Source organism: Lepus europaeus, chromosome 2 (genome assembly GCF_033115175.1).
Source record: "Lepus europaeus isolate LE1 chromosome 2, mLepTim1.pri, whole genome shotgun sequence".
Taxonomy (NCBI): Eukaryota; Metazoa; Chordata; class Mammalia; order Lagomorpha; family Leporidae; genus Lepus; species Lepus europaeus.
The window spans coordinates 116175999-116197787 of record NC_084828.1 but is presented as its reverse complement, the minus strand read 5'-3'; the positions used below and the strand labels follow the sequence as shown (position 1 = coordinate 116197787).

Below are 21789 nucleotides of genomic sequence, written 5' to 3'. Positions count from 1 at the left end.
ATTCATTTGAAAAGTTTCAACTATACGCCCAGAATGTAGGTTAAAGGACTTCAGTTACAGTGTATAGTGACATTTTCAAGCCAATATAATGGAAGAAATCAAAGTAAAGATCTTCAAGAAATTTATTCATAGAAAAGTCACAATAATGGCTCTGAAATGTGGGAAATGGAAGAGTCTGGTAGCATCATTATGTAAACATACTGTACGCATTTAAAATGTGTGATACAGGTTACAAGTCCAGAAATGCTAAGAAATGTTGAAAGAAAGAAGACAAGAGAAAGAAGGACGAGAATGAGGAGGATGGGAAAGCTGGTGTCAGATAGTTGAACTGAAATAGATGAAACAAATCTTGTGAGGTGGTGAGCCTACATGGAGTTGTGGAAAAACTTTGATTCTGAGTGGTAAATGTATTTCTTGTGATCATGTCTTGGGCTCAGGAGTCTTTGGTAGTAAGATTTATCACAAATCTGGTGTAACAGTGATGTAATTGTCTTGCTGGAATAATAGTGGAACTAACTCAGTGGGTATATCATTGAAGCCATATTGAAGCCAATAAAATTATGTACTTCACAGGATCTGTTGTATACACACATGGGGTCTCTGAAACAGGAAGTGATTTGGGTTACTGGAAGGACAGTTATAAACAATGAGAGACAATTTCATTGGAAATGCAATATAAATCAGGCACAGTCTCCTGTATTTGTGGGATGTATGCACCTAAAATTCATTAAAATACAAAGAGAAAAGTCCATTATAGAGTTGAAAATCACTCTGGAAACAGTTAGGAAACCCTCTAATTGCATAGGGAACAATTTTTTTTTTTTCCATTGACAATTACACAGTATTAAATTCCTCCCATTAAAGTTAGTATTTTGGGGGCAAACTATTGTGACTCATTCAAAACAATAAAGAAACTGTTCTTGAATTCTACACTTATGACAAGTATATGCAGTTACAGAAAGACAAATACTGCATGCTTTCTCTCATATGTGGAATACTAGAGTCTGGGAAGGGTGAGGTGGGAAAGGAAATAAAGGAAATTTAATTATGGGAACAAAAAATGACTTGTAGTAAATTTTAGTGTTCTATAGCACAGAGGCATAACCCATTATAAATTTTATGACTATCTAGAAGGGAGGAGGTCACATGATTCAAACCTAAAGTAATGCAAAGCAGATGTAAACATTAATCACTTTGCTTTCATCAACACACTTAATGCATGTTGAATACTTATTTTAAGTTCACACTGCACTCCACACATATATACAATAAATAATAAGATATAAGGATTCTTTATGTAGAGAACCAACATAAATATAAACAGTAAGACACATAAGTAGCTTATTAACTATATTTTCTAGTTTTCAACAAACATGAAAATCTCAAGTTGAAGGAAGACTAAATGAATATTTTGAGGAAAATCAACTCTTAAAAACTGGCCAAAGAAAAATTTTCAAGTATAATGGAAATTATAAAAGAAGGAATCTTGGAACATCTGATAGGAAGAAGGTGAAGAGAAACAGCAGGCAATGGAGTAATAATTTTATAGGTATTGAGAAGAATTACTTCTGTGTTCTGGGCTTAGGGTAAACACCATCTTCATTGCTTGGTGCTTACAAAATCTCTGAGGTGTAAGAGTAGCAGGTGCAGGCTTCCTTATTTCCTAATAACTTAAAGATAACTCCCAGATAAGTTCATCCAGAGCTGCAATTGAGTGTACTGTGTCCATCTCTTTTTTTTTTTTTTAATGGGATACGTTTTGACATCAGACGACAAGAGTCTAAAGCAACTACTGGAAAAAGAGATCTTCAACTTCTGGGTACCTTCAGGGACAGTGAAAAGCAGCTCAGAGGGTGCATTTGTAGAGGGCAGGGGACATGAATCCCAAAGGAAACCCAGACCGAGTAAACCCACCATCCACAAGTGAAGGCGGGATCTAGAGATTAATCCAATTGTGACCAGGACATTTCTTAGATAGCAAATCAGTAGAATTCTTTGTCTCCACAGATACTATGTTAAACAACATTACCTCCTGAAGAGCAAAGTGAAATAATAAACATTCTTTTTTTTCCCCAGGCATTAGTTTTTTTGCTTTAATAGAGGATAGTTACTGGTGTTAAATACATTTATTCTAAACTTTAGACACAAATATAGGTTCTCTAGGCCATTCACATGCACATTAAAATCAAAAAGCTGCAAACTACAACAATTGCATATAATTATACAAACGATGCCACTATGTGACGATTACAGGTTGCTGTCCATGCAAGATGATCATGGGCATTATCTATGAAGCCTTAAGATCCAGAAGTGTTGCTACTACCAAACCTCTGATTAACACTGTGAAGTAAGTGTTTTGGAAGACAGTTCCACCAGTTGGCTAACATTTCTTTAAAACAAATGACTGCTTCTAAGCTTAGCCATACAAGAGATTTTGGTTGAACTGAGAATATAAGTATTTCATTGCTGTGTGCAGCTCTGTGATGAACAAGCAGGTTGTTGGCACAGCCACCAAAAACAATCACTTCTCCTTCATCACTGGCACAGGCTCTATGCCATAACCTTGGTTTTTCAGTATAGGGATGATTAAACTGTATCCATTCATTTTTACTGATGCAGTAAGTCCAGGCATCACTTACTGGCTGTTTATCAGTGGTAAATCCTCCAAAGAGAAAAAGATGATCTGAAGAAACTGGTGTTAGTGAATGCCACGATCGGCCAACTGGGCATATGCCTTGTGGAATTAATTCAGTCCACTCTCATGCATCCAGATTAAGGTAGTGAAGGTCATTCATTCTGGCATCTCGGTATCTGCTTCCGGACACAAAGCCTTTGTTCTCAACTGTTGCACAGGCGTGGGCAGCGCGAGGTGAAGGTGCCTTACCAGTAGTGATCGGCTGACTCCAGGTGAACGTTTCGGTGTCTAAAATGTGTACATGATCATTCCATCCTCTTGGATGACTTGAATTCCAAAAAGATGTTTCATCAAATTCAAAAGTTCCCAATACTTTATCTTCAGGTAAATAGCCATACCCTCCAAAAAATACTAATTTGTTTTTATATACCCAGGTGCCCAGCTTGTCCTTTGATGATGGAGGGATTCCTTGGCAGTCAATTCGTTCCCACTGTAACACTCTGCCTGTAGATCTCGAATCCAGCATGTAGAACTTATTTGTATTGCCTCTTGAATGGTGTCCTCCAAACAAGTACAGCACCCAGCACAGCTTCCTGACATAGAAGGAGGCACAGCACCTTCAGTGTTAATTTTTTTCCCATCGTCCGGTTTCCATGTTGTAGATCCATAATTCTTCTCTTGGCAGATAGAAGTCATATAATCCTCTGACTTGTTTACTCTTATAGCCGCCCCACACGAACTTGTGGCGCCCGTCGCTAATGGCGACGTGGCCGCTGCGCTCAGCGGGGCAGGCGAGCTCCATGGCTTCGTAGCCCTCGAAGGCCGGCCTTGGCGCGTCGTCCGCCCGCAGATCCTCGTTGCCCTCAGCCATCTTGAGGCCGCCCGGCTGCTGGCCATGAATGCCCGCACCGCGACGGGGCAAGAGACAAAGAGAACGGGAAAAAACCGCGCGGCGGCGCGATGCAGGGAGAAGGCGGCGGCAGCCAAAGGGACGGCGGGCGGGCGGGCCTGCCGGCCGCCTCGGCCAAGGGAGCCTCTCCGCCGCCGGGGCCGCGCCTGCGGACGACGCGGTCAGGGCTGCCGCCAAGGGCCCGTGGCGAGCCCGGGAGCCCGGGAGCCCGAGAGGGCGCAGAGGGGTCTCCCGCGGGCCGCCGCGTGCTCGCAGCCTGTGCGCCCCCAGTAATAAACATTCTTAAAGGAAATCTGATAATAGCAGAATTGAAGGTTTGTATTCCCTTTACTCCAGCAATTCCACTTCTAGTGTGTGTGTGTGTGTGTGTGTGTGAGAGAGAGAGAGAGAGAGAGAGAGAGGTCCATATTAGGTTATGTAACATTGTTTATTGAGTATGTTTTTGGAAAATTATAGTTAGAGGCAACTTTCACCTTCATCTCTAAGGTAATGTATAGATTAAATATCATGTTTAGAATTTTCTTCAATTACTACATATTTATTATTTACAAATACTGTGAGGTATCTAAGGAAGATGTATGGTAAAATATACTTTCATTAAAAAAGTAAGAAACCACAACAACAACAAATACTAAAAAGGATAAAGTATTACATTGTACATCTAGAGTCAGGACAAGAGCTGATCAGGTCATTGTTTCTTATAGTGTTCATTTCACTTAACAGGTTTCCCCTTTGGTGCTCAGTTGTCACCAATCAGGGAAAACAAGTGATATTTGTCTCTTTGGGACTGGCTTAATTCACTCAGCATGATGTTTTCCAGATTCCTCCATCTTGTTGCAAATGACCGGGTTTCGTTGTTTCTTACTGCTGTATAGTATTCTATGGAGTACATGTCCCATAATTTCTTTATCCAGTCTACTGTTGATGGGCATTTGGGTTGGTTCCAGGTCTTAGCTATTAGTATTAGTGGTTGAACTCTGTAATAACACACAATTATTCTTAGGTGTTTAAATTTTAACTGAAAAGTGATCCCTGTTAAATAGAAGAGTGGGAAAAAGAGAGGGAGGAGATGTACAATTTGGGACATGCTAAATCAGACTTGCCGCAAATGGTGGAGTTAGAAATGTGCCAGGGGATTCCAACACAATCCCATCAAGGTGGCATGTACCAATGCCATCTCACTAGTCCAAGTGATCAATTTCAGCTCACAATTGATGGCTCTGATAGGTCTAAGAGTCAAAGGGATCACACAAACAAGACAAGTGTCTGCTAATACTAACTGATAGAATCAAAAAGGGAGAGAAAGATCCAACATGGGAAGTGGAATACACAGCAGACTCATAGAATGGCAGATGTCCTAAACAGCACTCTGGCCTCAGAATCAGCCCTTAAGGAATTCAGATCTGGCTGAAGACCCCATGAGAGTATTGTAGGCATGGAAAGCCAAGATACCATGGAAAAAAAAAAAAGACCTAAATGAAAGATCTCTGTGAGTGAGATCCCAGTGGAAAGAACATGGCCATCAAAGAAGGAGGTACCTTTCTCTGAAGGGAGGAGAGAACTTCCACTTTGACTATGACCCTATCGGAATAAGATCAAAGTCAGCGAACTCTAAAGGCTTCCATAGCCCTAACAACTCATGACTAGAGCCTAGGGAGATTACTGACGCCATGAACAGGAGTGTCAAATTGTTAAGTCAGCAACAGGAGTCACTGTGTACTTACACCCCATGTGGGATCTGTCCTTAATGTGTTGTCTAATGTGCAGTGATGCTATAACTAGTACTGAAACAGTATTTTTACACTTTGTGTTTCTGTGTGGGTACAAACTGATGAGATCTTTACTAATTATATACTGAATCGATCTTCTGTATATAAAGATAATTGGAAATGAAAAAAAAAAAACAAAACCTGGTATTAAATTGGAAATGGCATAGAAAATTAATTAATTTAAAAAAAATATTATGTAGGATCTCTGTCTTTAATGTGCTGTACACTGTTATTTAATGCTATAACTAGTACTCCAATGGCAGTTTTTTCACTTTGTGTTGCTATATGGGGCAAACTGCTGAAATCTTTACCTAATATATACTAAACTGATCTGTATATAAAGAGAATGAAAATGAATCTTGATGTGAATGGAAGGGGAGAGGGAGCGGGAAAGGGGTGGGTTGCGGGTGGGAGGGAAGTTATGGGAAGGGGGAAGCCATTGTAACCCATAAGCTGTACTTTGGAAATTTATATTCATTAAATAAAAGTTTAATAAATGAAAAAAAAGTAAGAAACCAATTTATAATATTCAACATGTTTTAACAGTTTCTTCCATGTGAAGGTACAACATAAAGGGTAAGTTCTAGGCATAGTGGTTAATATGATACTTGTGACACCTGCATCCCATATTGGAGAGCCTGGGTTTGGTTCCTGAATCCACTCCTAATTCCAACTCCCTCCTAACATGCACCCTGGAACGAAATAGGGAATGGTCCAAGAAATTGAGCCCCTGCCATCCACATAAAACCTAAATACCTCTACTCTCTTACAAACAACATCATGATGCAAAAACATTTATATGTACAGATCCAAGTTTTAACATAACATATTAAAGCAAACTCTGTATATTTATACCAAAAACTTTTGAACCAAAGCACTTGTTTAATTACTTTTCAGTGTGATGTTTAGCATTTTCTTATTTTCACGTAAGCATTATATAAATCTATTCTAGAAAGTACAAAAAGTACAAGTCAGAAATATATTAAGTTTTTTTGTAATTTTGAATTTTCTTTATGCCTTCCTTTTTCTTTTTTTCTTCCTTCTCTCTCCTTTTTTTTTTTTTTTTTTTTTTTTTTTTTTTTTTTTTTTTTTTTTTTTTTACAGGCAGAGTGGACAGTGAGAGAGAGAGACAGAGAGAAAGGTCTTGCTTTTGCCGTTGGTTCACCCTCCAATGGCTGCCACGGCCAGCGCACTGCGGCCAGGGCACTGCGCTGATCCGAAGGCAGGAGCCAGGTGCTTCTCCTGGTCTCCCATGCGGGTGCAAGGCCCAAGCACTTGGGCCATCCTCCACTGCACTCCCTGGCCACAGCAGAGAGCTGGTCTGGAAGAGGGGCAACCGGGACAGAATCCGGCGCCCCAACTGGGACTAGAACCCGGTGTGCTGGCGCAGCAAGGCAGAGGATTAGCCTATTGAGCCGTGGCGCCGGCCTCTCCCTCTTTTTTAATATACACCAAGCCTTAGAATCTCAACTATACTCAGAATGTGAAAACTATAGGACATTTATATTTTACTGTTCTTATTTCCTTAGTTGATACTATGTTAAAATGCACCAATATTTGTCATGTAATTATTTATTGCTTTCAATTTGTAACATTTTTACAAGTTTAAGTCCCCTTTCATATAGATTATCTCACTTATATGATAATCCTTTTTCCTCCTTGTAAACTCAGGAGAGAGTGCATTTCTCAGATCTATAAAATGTTTTACGAAGTTTTTTAAAAGTTTTGCATAGACTAAAAGCATAGTGAAGCTCAGATTTGGGGATTGAAAAATCCACTACTTGTCAGGAATGTTTCTTTGATGAGTTATCATTTGGTATTATTGAATTATAATTATATATAATTATATGTAATATATTATAATTATAATTATAATATATTAATGCTATCATTTAATTCTATAAACAATATCATAATCCATTATAGCTTTTAATATGGCACTTGATTTTCTAAATGGGATAGTATATTTTTTCCTACGTGGAAAAAGAAATCAGCTTAAAAATGTTCTCATTGCAGTCAAGGATTAGGTAGGCAACCTACGGTGCTGAGAATAATGTGTCCATCATCTATGACAAGTTAAAAACCTAGGGCCATCAATCCACAGATGTACAAAGAAGCTGTCTATCAAGAAGTGCATTGGGTGAAATAAGGTAACTACCCCTCGGTCTACCAACATAAAATTTATATATATTATCTTTGAAAATGACTATTCTAAAAATGTACATAATCAAAAAGCAAGTTATTGGGGCCAGCGCTGTGGCTCACTTGCCTGCGGTGCTGGCATCCCATATAGGTACCAGGTTCTAGTCCTGGTTTCTCCTCTTCCAGTCCAGCTCTCTGCTGTGAGTGGCCCAGGAAGGCAGTGGAGGATGGCCCATGTGCTTGGGCCCCTGCACCCTCATGGGAGACCTGGAGGAAGCACCTGGCTCCTGGCTTCGGATCGGCATGGCTCCGTTTATAGTGGCCATTAGGGGGGTGAACCAACAGAAGGAAGACCTTTCTCTTTGTCTCTTTTTCTCACTGTCTAACTCTGTCAAATAAAGAAAAAAAAAAAAAAAACAAGGGATTACTATTTTAAAAAAAAGCAAGTTATTACACTTTATTAATTATACTCAGAGCTTTTAAGGGGTAAGTGTAAATTTATAACACTTCTCCTTAAATGGACTTCTGAAAAAAGATAAATTTGAATGATATTCAGATTTATTTGCAAAATGTTAAGCACCTCTGAACTGTATAGGATAGGATACAAACTACAGTAAAGAAAAATTTGCATTTGAAATATAATTATTTGTTTAGATTTTAATGTTACTGGTCTCTTAAACCACCAATTTAGCTAAGGTCAGACCAAAGCATTACCCCTAGAATTGTCCTTGTGTTAATTCTTAAGACAAGAATTTTTCATTTGCTCTCCCTTGCTGAAAGCTATGTAAATGAATGAATATCAAAGCTTTTTATTCATCTTACTCTTTATTTTGTTCTTTTAAAAATTTTGTCTTTTTGATTGTCAAGTTGGAATATAATAGTGGGGAATACACAGAAAGGAAGGGGGCTAAATAATGTGTTGCATATGCTTTGCACTTTTGAACAAAATAACATTTACCAAATTTGACTTTACTAGTAATATATTATTTTATTGTATTTTATTTTATTTTAGACAAATTTTATTTATTTGAAAAATGGAGTGAAAGAGAGAGAGAAAGAGAATCTTCTGTCTACTGCTTCACTCCCAAAATGGCCACAAAGGCCAGGGCTGGGCCGTGCCTTAACTTCTTCCAGGTCTCCATGCAGTCATAAAGTCTCCACCTTCAAAGATCTCCTGGCCTTTGTTGCCATTTTGAGATACAGCTGCTATTCACTTGTTTAGGCACCAGGGGAAGACTACGCCCAGATCTCCTCACTCAACTCCTCAGCCTTGGGGAGCACCCAGACTGCTTATAGGCATTCCAGTTTCCTTTGGTGTGGTGACATTCCATACAGGAGTCATTGGTTCCAAGATATGGTATACCCTAAAACTCACTCCAGAACTTATAGGCCATCCCGTCATGTCACTGCAACTCCATGCTATATGTGTAACATTTCCCTCTTCCTGTCTGCTACCTCCCACAGAGATAGAAAATGCTTTTTATTCCATAGCATAAAGTTATGTGGTGCTGCACCAACTGGACTGGAAATGCTGTCCCCCAAATTAAAAGAAAAAGATAATAACAACAAATTAAAGGATTCTAAGCAGCAGGACAAGAAGAGCAGTTAAAACCAAAATGATTAGGACAAAGGAAAACAGGGCTATTGGTATTGCCAGGTAACTACTTGAATAACAAAAACAGAATCAAATGCAGCATACACATGTGGCAAACACTTACTTAGTATCTAGGACACCTAAAAATGTGATTTCCCAAATGAACAATTCAGTAAATGAAATGAAGTCATAATCACTGTTGAGACCAAGTTTTTTGGCTAAAATATCAAGTGAAACAGCACAAGGCACAGGAGAAAGATAACTTGGTAAGTCAAGGGAAAAAACAACAAGAAAATGTGGCAATGATACACAGAGGTAATTCACAGAGGAACAACCTCAAATGATCAGTAAGCATATGAAAGGACACTCAAACCAATTAGTATTCAAAAATGCAAATTAATGTAACCAACTATAAATTCAATTAATTGACTGAACAGAACATTTTATACCTACAATACAGAATAAATGTGAAGAATAATACCTAACACAAATGAAGAATCATAGAAAATTTATCTTATGTATGACCTATGGTAATATTAATAGTTACGGAATTTTAAAATAAAAATGATGGCTTCTTCCAAAAAATAAAAACACATATAGACTTTGAACCATCATTCTTGCTTCTGAAAATCGATCTCAGTGGAATTAATTGATTTTAGAATGTTTTATTTATTTTTAAAATGCATTTTACTTATTTTCTGTGTGCTCCCAGAAACCTATTATCTGAATCGACTTCAGATTGATGCTAATGTAATTTGATAGGTCCATTTTCTATGATCTAGGTGTACTATCATGTGTCACATATACTATACATGTGCTGTATGTTTTGTATGTGTATATTTCTATAGCATAAATTCTGTATTGTTTATGTATCATGTGTAACAAACCTTTGTTGTTTTGCATAAATAATATTGTTTTATATTTTTATGTTGTTAACTAATTTAAGAGAAGGAACAAGAAAAACATGTATTTCTATAGTCATCTATGTACATTTGTGTGTTTATTGTTTCTTGTATTCTTCATTTTTACTATGGATTTGAGTTATAGAATAGTATCATTTCATTGCACCAGATAATTACATATATTCCCTTACATTTGTTACAGTATATATTGCATATTATATCTTTATATGATAAAACCAATAGTAATTGTAAAAATTGTCATTTGTGTAATTGTCTTTAAATCATTTATAGTGAGTAAAGAGAAAAAAATCCATTTGTGCTGACCTTTATACTGAACTATCTTATTACTTATACCAGTGCTCTTTGTGTAGTTTTGAGTTACTTCCTAGAGTAACTTTGTTTTAGCCTAAAGAGTTAATTTCAGGGATTGGCATTTGAGGCAGCAGTTAAGATAGCACTTATATCTTATATCACAGTGTCTGGTTTCAAATCCCAGCTCTGTTTCCACATCTAGGTTCCTGCTAATGCACAACCGGGAAGGATGTGGTGATGGCTCAAGTATTAGTGTTTTTGTCACCCATGTGGGAGACCTGCATTGTGTTGTGGTTCCTGGTTTCTTCTTATTCCAACAGGACCATTGCTGGCATTTGTATGTGAACTATCAGAATGAAGATCTTTTTCTTTCTTTGCCCTTCTTTCTGTCTCTTATCTCTCTACCTTTTGAATATATATGAAAGTAAATAAAATTTTGAAATAAGAACTAATTTATTTAATTTATTTTAATTCTGAGAATTCAAGTCAAACCAAGGAAAGTATCTATTGACATGAAAATTTCTTGATTCTTTTTCATTTTTGGATGACAGCTTTGTTGGGGTGTAGAATTATTGTGTTTCTTTTTTTCTCGTTCTTCACTTTGAGTGTATCATTTCTCTGTCTTCGGATCTTCATTATTTCAGATGAGGAGTCATTTATATATCTTACGATAGTCCTGTCATTATCTGTTTTATGCTGCTTTAACACAACACCACAAAATGCAATATTTACAATGAAGTGAAATATTTCTGGCTCATGGTTCTAGAGTCTGGGAAGTCCATTGTCAAAGGGAAGAGGTCCTTCTTGATCCATAATAGTGTGGCAGATGTTATCACATGGGCCAGAGAAATGTGTTCAAACGGCCCTTTCATAATGAATGCACTCCTATAATAATGGCCATCTATTGTGGTCAGTGTTAATCCACTCATGAAGGTGGAGACTTTGTGACTTAAATGCTTTTGAAAGTTGTACTCTCAAATATCACTGCATTGTGGGTCAAGTTTCCAACACATACATTTTGGGAGATGCATTCAAACAATAGCAAGTATGTTTGTGCTTTACGAGTTGTTTTGGTTTTGTTACTTTCATGATTTTTTTTTTTTTTGTCTTTCACATTAGACAATCAATTGTCTAGGTTTAAATCTCTACTTATTTTCTTTAACTTCTTATATGTATATAGTTCAATGTTTTCACCAAATTTGGTAAGTTTTCATGCATAATTTGTTCAAATAAATTTTCTATTGCTCTTTCTACTCATTCTTGCAAATTCATTATATGTTCCTTGAATCTCGTGATGATGCATCTCAAGTCTTGGAGCCTCTGTTCATTTTTATTGTGCTTTTTTTTTTTTAATTTTTCTTTGTATTATATAGGTTTTCAAATCTTTATCATCTGTAAATTCACTTATTTTTTGACAGTTCAAATCTCTTTTTTTAAGGATTTATTTACTTTGCTTGAAAGTCAGAGTTACAGAGAGGCAGAGGGGGAGAGAGAGAGAGAAAGAGAGAGGTCTTCCACTCACTCCCCAGATGGCCGTAATGACCAGAGCTGGGCTAATCCTAAGCCAGGAGCCCGGAGCTTCCATGCAGGTGCAGGGGCCCAAGGGTTCGGGCCATCTTCTACTGCTTTCAAATGTTACACAGTGAATTTAGAGATTCTGCCAGTTTTTTATGTATTTTTATTTCAGTTTCTCATTGATGATCATGAAAAATAACATTGATCAGATATAAAAATATTCACATGAAAATTCCATTCATCTCCTGACTTTTATGAAACACCTTTGTTAGCTAATTGTGTTGTCTCCCCAAACTCTGTTTTTTCTTTTTCTATGCGTAATAGCATAAATAAATTATTTCAGATTTTGAAGAAGATCTGTTGGGTAGTTTACAATTAATGCTTATGACAGTTTTATAGGGACTTTCCTGAATTGTACCTAGTCGTTTTTCAATCAAGGAGCTATAAATGTGTGACATATTTATGTATTTATTCTGGACATGAAAGACAATAATGAACTTCAATAATTGTGATTCAATTCCTGTTCCTGTCAAACACACCTAATCTTTGAAAGTTGCCCAAATATTCACTAGAAGCATGGCCATTAGCTACTGCTGAACGCGTCTGAAGTCAAAACCTTCCGACTGACACTTAATCCCTCCAGTCCATTACAGTAATTGTGAATACCATATCTCCGGTGACTAAGTGCTGCCTCTTGGCCTGTGATGCCCTAGAATCCAACAGTACCACTGAAATTAGAGAACAGGTGTCAATTTTGTAGTTTCCCCCTATCGTTCTTGAATTAAAGAGTTCAATATTCACAGACCTTTACAATGATGCTAACATTCAATAATCTGAACTTGGAGAGAGAAAGAGAGTAATACATGCTTTCTCTGTGTGATACATGCCTTCTCAAGAAATACAGTTCAAGAGGGCTTTATTCAGGAAAGATAAGGCTTAAGAGTCAATTATAAGCAATTGTATGTGTTGTTTTTCAATGAAGTTGCCACAAAAGAAAGTTTTAATCACCTCTATATGGAGACACAAATTGTTTCTATATTTAATAGCAGTAAATATGTGTAAGTCCTATGAGAAAAATCAAGCCAATGCTTCATTTGTGAAATTGACATATTTAATTTTGTGATTTTTGTTTCTTCTTCTCAGATTTCAATATAGTTCATTTACTTATTAGTTAACTGATACAAATTATCACATTTCGTTTTCATACACATACATATTTAATTTTCTTCTTAATAAGTTATAAATTTGGGGGCTTTTATTCTTTTACTAAAGATGTTATATTTCAAGAAGCAATAATAACTTATTAAAGATAGCTGTTCCACATACCAAACAAAATATTATAAAAACAAAAGCAACAACAAAATAGAGCTGTATGACAGTGATAAAAGTAATCATTAAAGTTTATTGAAGTCAAAAATCAATTATATCTATCAAATGTAAATATTTATGTAAAATAATTTGGTTTTTTTATTTATTCCAAGAACTTAATAGAAGCCATTTACTCTATCCATAGTTACTACTTGGTTTATTGTATACACAATTTAAAAAGCTAGAGAGTATGTAGATTAATTCATGTATAACAAATATATCAACTAGTCTTATTAAATAAAAGTTACTTCAAGGCAGAATATATCTTTCCAGTTTTTCCAAATGCCTTCTATATAGTAACAGTGAGGATTAATAACAGTCATAAGGGAGAGACCGGCACTGTGGCAAAACATGTTAAACTGCTGCCTGCAGCACTGACATCCCATATAGGTGTAGGTTTGAGTCCTGACTGTTCTGCTTCCAATTCACCTCCTTGCTAATGCTCCTGGGAAAGCAGTGGAGAATGGTCCAGGTCCTTAAGCTCCTGCAACCACATTAGAGATCTGGAGCTCCTGGCTCCTGGCTTCAACCTGGCCCAGTTCTGGTCATTGCTGCCATTTGGGGTGTAAAGCAGCCCAAGGAAGATCTCTCTCTGCCTCTCTTCTCTCTGTGTGACTCTTTCAAATTAAATAAATATTTTAAAAAATAATAAGTGAAAAATTTTTGGATTAACTTTTTATTGTGTATCTCCTTTGATATATTTGTGATTGTTTAATAGAATTTGAAAACTATTGGCAACTTTCACCACCCTGTCTAAAATGTTATTGGATAAAAGAAAGCAATGTACCCTTCTACATGACTTCTATCTCAAGATTTTGGTGGATATGCTGTCCTCTCGAGTGTCCCAGTAGATGGCCTAACCCACTTTGTCATAATGCCAGCTGTTAAAGTTTTCTCATACTTTGACCACTTGTTACGTTCTGGATGTTTAAAATTTAATGATTTTCAGAACTCTTTTATAAAGGATTAAGAACCTATTATAATTCTCAGAAGTGAAACTCTTATTCCTTTTTTGTGTAGAGTTTCATTATTTTGTTTTGCAATAACATTACAATGTTGTCTTATTATATAATCCTAGTAAATAAACATAAACTTTTTTGGTCCATTTATTTTCATAAATTACGAGATCAATTTTCCCAAATTCCTTCAAATAAAACCAAACAAAATATATAAAATATAAACACAGGCACTTGCAGGAATGTTTGCTTTACTGATCTGTAATATAAAAATCTAAGCAGTTAGACACCAATTAGGATACCCACATCCCATATTGGTGTGTCTTGGTTTGAGTTCTGGCTCTACCCCTGACTTCACTTCCTGCTAACAGGAGGAGGTTAGGAGGTAGGAATCAGCAAGTGATGGCCCAAGTACTTGCATCCCTGCCATCCACATGGGAGATCTGGATTGAGTTCCCAGCTCCTGGCTTCAGCCTTGACAAACCCTACCTGTTGTGGGCATTTGGGGAGAGAATCAACAGATTGAAGACCTCTGTCTATCTCTCTGCATTTCAAATAAAGAAGTACAAATCAAAACTCATAAAAAAATTTAATGATTTCAAATTTTGTGGAATTCATACTTCTCTTTTATGACACATTTAATATTCACAAGCAGATGGAGATGACATTTTGATCTAAGCACCGTTAACACAAAAGGGAATAGGTTGTTCTTTAGCAACAGTATTCAATAATAGTCTAGAATTTTTTAAGTATATGAAGATGATGATGACAGTATTCAGTTATTTTTCCTACTGTCCTGCAATGTTCAAATGTCTATTACTCTGTGCAAATCTACCCTGTTCTTTCCTAACGTATATTATATTATCTACAATCAATTTTTTTAAAAAAAATCTGTTTAGAATCTAGATTTGGCATATGAGTATTTTGTTACATTATATATGTAAAATTTACTTAAGTATGATGATCCTCTAGCAATTCCTAATTTCGAATGCCAGCTCATATGTAGAATGATTGTCACTGCATATCATGCTAACTGTATTTTTTATTGTGCTTCTGTCGTCATCCCAGTGTCACTATCCCAGGTTTCTATAAGAGGTCATTATGTGTGCATGTTTGTGTATGCGTGTGTGTGTGTGTGTGTATTCATACTAATAAATGCAGGAGGAAGGAGTATGCTATAATCTGTTGATCAACTCCATAAAAAAAAGTTTTCCTACTCCTTCATTTTCAAGCAACAGTGAAGCATCTAGTTTAAATATCGGTCTTACTTATACTTGTCAAAGGAAAATTTACTCTTTTAATAAAAGCCACAAATGTTACTTAATTATTTGCTTAATCTTCTTATTCCTTATTTTTGAAATATTAGTGCACTTGAGCAAGTTGGTTAGTGCTCAGCTTTTCTGGCCTTTTTTAAATAACCTTTTTATTTATTATTTTCTTTTATATTTAAATATCAACTTTGTATTCTGTACAAACCCATTCTGTCCTGACTTTCTTGAGATAAAAACAATATCAAAATAATAAAGAGAAGTTGTTTACTTCATATGGCTTTTTAATACATTTCCTGTAATAGGAAGGGTTCATATCACATTTTTTTTTTTTGGAGAAAACTCATGACTAGAGAACAGATGGTATAGCTAGTAACCAAGATTAAGGGTTTTATTCCCAAAGCATTTCTGCATGGTTTTTCTAACTTTTTCGCATTTTGCCCTCAATTTGCATAACAATAGTTCACATGTAGCACAAAGTTCTGTGTACCATAATCATTTGTTGAAATGCCCAAGAAAGAAATTCAATGTCATGATTTGAAAAAGAAACACAATTCAGAAAGAAAAAGTTCAAATTTGGATATCTAATAAATAAAAATCATTAGACCAATGGCTCTACAAAGGCAGATGCTACAGAGAAAATTAAATATATATCAAAAATCATTTATATTTACCTTTATTTTTAATTAGTGAGAATAAAAATAACAGTTTCCCTGATCTGTGTTCAAAAGATTCTCAAAAATTTCATGGAAAATGCATGTTATTGAAAAATTATGCATGAATTTCAAAATTGTTTTACCTTAAAATAAAGTTCATTTTGCACAAAATAAAATTAACTACCACATTTCCACAAAACTTTTGAAGTCGAGGCTGGGGGAGGGAGAAAGAGAAAGAGAGATCCTTTTTACCTTAGAATTTGCCTTACTTGACTTACTTAAGTAAAGTTATTACATATAATTTTAAACCTCTCTAAAAAGAAGTGTAAGGAAGTAAAAGTTATGAGATGATTAGTGAAAACTTGGTTAAAGATAGTATGATATAAATGAGAGTTGAAAGAATCGATTTAAACCCCAGTAGGTTAAATAATCTGTGCCAAAACCTAGACAAGATAGAGGCAGGGATCACACAAGCAGGTCACTTGCAGCCTGACCTGTGTCCATCTCCAGATCTGATCAGGAACAAAGAACATCCTCATCCTAACCTTGGAAGACCTCACCAGCACTACATATGACAAGCGGCCCAATATTACCAATTTGTGACCTTCCTGAGGTGATGGTAGAGAGAAACATCACCATTTTTCGTATGTCATGTACAAGAGAAACAACACTAGACCTTGTGCCAATCAAAGTCCTGTGTGTCAAGGGGATATTGCCATGCTTCCCCACCTGACATCAAGCCCTGCCCAGAACATTGAGACAACTGGGGGAACCTCTTCCCACTGTGCTCTCGCTTCCAATCAAGCATAAAACCCTTAAAACCTAGTATGAGTTTTCATTGGCCTCTTAGCAATTTCCATTGCAACACAGTCAAAGAGCCTGGGGACAGCTGAAGACCACAGAATATATTGTGGGTTGGTTTATATAATTATTTGAATATCTTCTTAACATTCATATTATATTTTCAACATTAAGATGAATTAAAGTACAAACAAATCATCTTTGTATTTTGACCAGCTATCTCACGGGCTGTAGCTTTTTTATGAAACACATAATTAAATACTTTAACTGATATTTCATAATCATAAATTTTGCCTTTTCAAAACCATGTGTTCCTTTATTTTAATGTATTTAGTAATGTATTGTTCAAAAAATGAAAGATACATGCAAACAGTAAAATTTAATATGAAAACAACCATTTTCCTTTCCTATGTATCTTCACCTCCAGTCATTCCTTAAAAACAAATTATTTAAAACAGTCTATTTTGTTTGTGCATAATTTGCACAAACCTAAATTATATGCTAATAACTATTTTGTTTTTATCATGTAACTGATAAAACGTGGTGATTTGTTTATATTCTTGTTGAGCTTGCTTTCTTCCATCTTAACAATTCTATTATCATTTTAGTATGATTTTCAAAAATTTCATATTCTGCATCTTCATAAAGACTAATCATTCTTGGTCACAGTACTTGATAGTCTAAGATTTCACACTCTTTCTCTCTCCTCCAACCATATCATAGTCACAGTTGATAATGCCTTTAAATGTTCATATTCAAAGCTCAAGATATTTGTATTGCATTTTCAAAGTATTTATTTATTACAGACAAATAGAGGGAGAGACAGAAAGAAAAGTCTTCCATCTGCTGGTTCATTCCCCAGATGGCTACAACGGCTGAAGCTGAGTGGATCCAAAACCAGGAGATAGGAGATTCTTCCAGGTCTCCATGCAAGTGCAGGGGCCCAAGCACTCCAGCTATCCACCATTGCTGTCCCAGGCCATAGCAGAGAGATGAATTGGAAGAGGAACCTCAGGGAAACAAACCAGAGCCCATATGGGATGCTGTCATCTTAGGTGCCACAGTATTGGCCCTATATTGCAATTTATATGTTTTCAGTTACTTATTTATTTTTTTGGAGAAGATGTGAGACAGAGAGAGGGTCCACATCTGTTCATTCAGTACTCAAATGGCTGCAATGACCAAGTCTGGGATAACCAAAGCCAGGGTCCAGAAATATAATCTAGGTCTTCAAGTGGGTAATAGGAAACATAACGAGCCATCACTGCTGCCTCCTGGGGTCTGCATTGGAAGGAAGCTAGTGTCATGAGCGGCAGCTGCGTATTGAGCCCAGGTACTCTTGTGGAATAAAAACATTATAACAATCATCTTAATTGCTAGACTGAACTACCATTCTTATAATTTTAATAAGGTCTTAATTTATTGATTGTATAAAGCTAAGTCCAAAGAATGTTCATTTATTATAGTCAGTGGATATTTAGAGACACTGCCTGATCTTCCTTTTCAGTTGCTTATAATGCAACCACAAGGTATTCCTCAGCTATCAGATGTATTTTGAAATTATCGCAACAGAAGTGAACTGCCTTGCTTTTTGAGGGAAGTATTAATCAACCACTGAACTCAATGCTGTATTAAAAAACTTCATCAACTCTCCCTAGTCTGGGACAACTCCATGGGCAGAATTCAAAACTCTCTGGTCCTCATGAAACATTACCTGCTGCAACATATGGAATCTGAAGTAGTTGCAAAAAAAAAGTGCTAAGACAAAATTTTAGCACTGGTCACTATACTCTTCTGCCATGTGATCCATATAACTAGAGTGGATTAAGGTCAGAGATTCTATCAGTAAAAAGGGCAGTTGTTAAAACTTTGCTTGGGGGCCAGCGCTGTGGCCCAGTGGGTTAATCCTCCACCTGCGGCACTGGCACCCCGGGCTCTAGTCCCGGTTGTGGCGCCGGATTCTGTCCCGATTACTCCTCTTCCAGTCCAGCTCTCTGCTGTGGCCCAGGAAGGCAGTGGAGGATGGCCCAAGTGCTGGGGCCCTGCATCCGCATGGGAGACCAGGAGGAAGCACCTGGCTCCTGGCTTTGGATTGGTGCAGTGCGCCACCATGGCTACCATTTGGAGGGTGAACCAATGAAAGGAAGACCTTTCTCTCTGTCTCTCTCTCTCTCTCTCTCACTGTCTAACTCTGCCTGCCCCCCCCCCAAAAAAAAAAAAAAAACGAATTGTTAAATTAAGAAGTCCTTGTTTGTTTTATGTGAAGGTGCTCTGATTTCCTGCATCTAGCCAGCTGAAAAAAGGAGAGAATGAGTACTAGGAATTTATTGAAAAGCTAGCCAAACTTCAAAGAAGGCTAACAGTCCAACCAAAACATTCCGTTGTGTCAAAGTTGAAACCCAAAAGGACTCTCAATATAGCATTGAAACAAACAGGTTAATGTACCCAAATCTTGAGGCCCTAGATTCCTCTGAATCATTTGCATATTAATTTATTCTATTAATGACAGCACTTCAAAAACCACGCCTCATTGTGTGCAGGTACACACACATACACACACATACAGCCTGTTTGATATCAATGAAGAGGACATTTTTTTTTGAAAGACAACAAGTTCCCACTCAAAATATATTTTCATCTTGCATTCTTCCTAGACACAAAACCATTAGTTATGGTTAAGTCAAAACAAACCCCGGAACAGGCAGAAACATGCAAAGCCTAATGAACAAACTGCAAGAAGTAGCCATCATTTACAATCAAAGCTCTGGTGAGTAGACATATTGTTGATTTCTGAGGATTCTAGAATAAGAGGATAGAACATAAAATTGAATAAAAATATCATTTTACAATACAGGGAAACTCTTCCAAGATATAGGATTTTACACACTAGAAAAGACACTGAGAGATGCTGTAAACATGCTTCTGAGAAAGCTCCTAGAAGTATAAGATTTGGTATTGACTATCTTAAGTGAGATAACATTTCAAAACTATGAATATAATGATTGATGAAGAATTGAAATGTTCAGAGAAATGGGTGATTTAAATTGAATACAATGAGTAAACTCAGAAAATGACTACATTCCAGTGAATGGCTTAAAGATGTATCATTTAATAAAGCAATAAGGAATGTACTTGTGAGAAAGGCTGCAGCATCACCAAGAAGTTAGTCATGACTCCTCTGAAGACAGGGGTTGATGGCAGGAGATGTTACTCACTAACAACAAGTGAGGATAACAACAGCCTGAACAAATGCATGTGAGATTGTAATACAATTTGTGAAATCTATATGAAAATGCTCTCTGATTTCAAAACTTTTGTGTGACAAGTTGGAGAAACAATCAACTGGTATGACACACAGTAATACACCACAGCACATATAGAGACAAAATAGGATGTTAACAATGATGTATCTCAACTTATATCATAAGAATTAAGGTAGGATGTGAAGAAGGTTAAGAGTAATCCTTCCAATAAAAAGTTTCTAGTTCTATATTAGTTTCTAAAATGGAGCCCATTTTCTTACATAGTCCTAATTGGTTGAAGAAGAGTCAGGTTCCCAGGAAGACTATTTTATTGATGAAGCAAGCCTATTCAACAATGAATTCCAGGATTTGTGATCAACAGAAAATATAGCCATTTATTCAGATGTCATGAAGAAATGGGAACACCTAAATATGTTGAAGGCTGCTTGACATGGAGTTAAATTTGCCATTTATCTTTAGAATAAGAAATGTCACCAAGCCTTGTGTTATATGGAAGTTTATTGGAAGCAAATATAAATAGTCTCAACCTGAGTCTAGCTAAAATTTGACTCAATGGATTTACAGATAAATATGTCTCTCATTACCCAGCCATTAAAGCTGTCATTGGAAAAGACATAGGTTAATAAGCAAAAACTCACGTGACCTCCACATATAGAAAGTTAAGGGGGCTGGCGCCATGGCTCACTTGATTAATATTCCACCTGTGGTGCCAGCATCCCATATGGGCACTGGTTCTAGTCCTGGTTGCTCATCTTCCAGTCCAGCTCACTGCTGTGGCCTGGGAAAGCAGTGGAAGATGGCCCAGGTGCTTGGACCCCTGCACCCGCATGGGAGACCAGGGAGAAGCACCTGGCTCCTGGTTTCGGATTGGCGTAGCTCTGGCTGTGGTGGCCATTTGGGGAGTGAACCAATGAAAGGAAGACCTTTCTCTCTGTCTCTGTCTCTCACTGTCTATAACTCTACCTGTCAAAAGAAAAGAAAAGAGAAGGGAAGGGACGGGGGGGGAGGGATGGGAGAGGAGGAGAGGAGAGGAGAGGAGAGGAGAGGAGAGGAGAGGAGAGAAGAGAAGAGAAGAGAAGAGAAGAGAAGAGAAGAGAAGAGAAGAGAAGAGAAGAGAAGAGAAGAGGAGAAGAAAAGAGTTAAATGTTATTATAGTGAGCAAGGTGAAGTGGATATCTCCAACTCTTTACTTGTCATCCTCCCCAAAACAGTAAATCCACACTAATATCACATCATGAAGAAAATGGCAAAAACTATGCCTCATATAAAGATTTAAAAATGCAAGCCAATAGTTGTTCCTATCACATCTCAGGTTAATTTATAAATATGGTGCTTGAAAAACTCAGGTAGATTCCAGATTATGAGGGTAAGCTGTGGTATATTGAACCAAACTGTAATTGTAAGCTTTTTTTTTTCAGATGTGGTATTTTTATTAGTGCAGATTAATAGTGTCAGGTGTATGGGATGTACCTTTTGATCTGGCAAATATGTCATTTTCCATTGATATCAGAAAAAGGGAGTGTATTCATTTGTACCAAAGAAATAAACAAATAAAAAAACTGTTCTAGGCTATGTTAACTCTTTCACCTTCTCCTAATATACTCCAAAAAAATCTAGATAATTGTGGCATTTTGTGGAATTTCAAACTGATCGCCCTATTGTAGACATTATGACCAGTATGGGCAGAAATTGCTAGTA

General features: G+C 36.7%; 1 pseudogene; it reads right to left on the bottom strand.

Annotated features, from left to right (window-relative positions):
- Window positions 1-2097: 2097 nt before the first annotated feature.
- LOC133749051 (kelch domain-containing protein 2-like) lies at window positions 2098-3506 on the bottom strand (annotated as a pseudogene).
- Between the last annotated feature and the right edge of the window lie 18283 nt (window positions 3507-21789).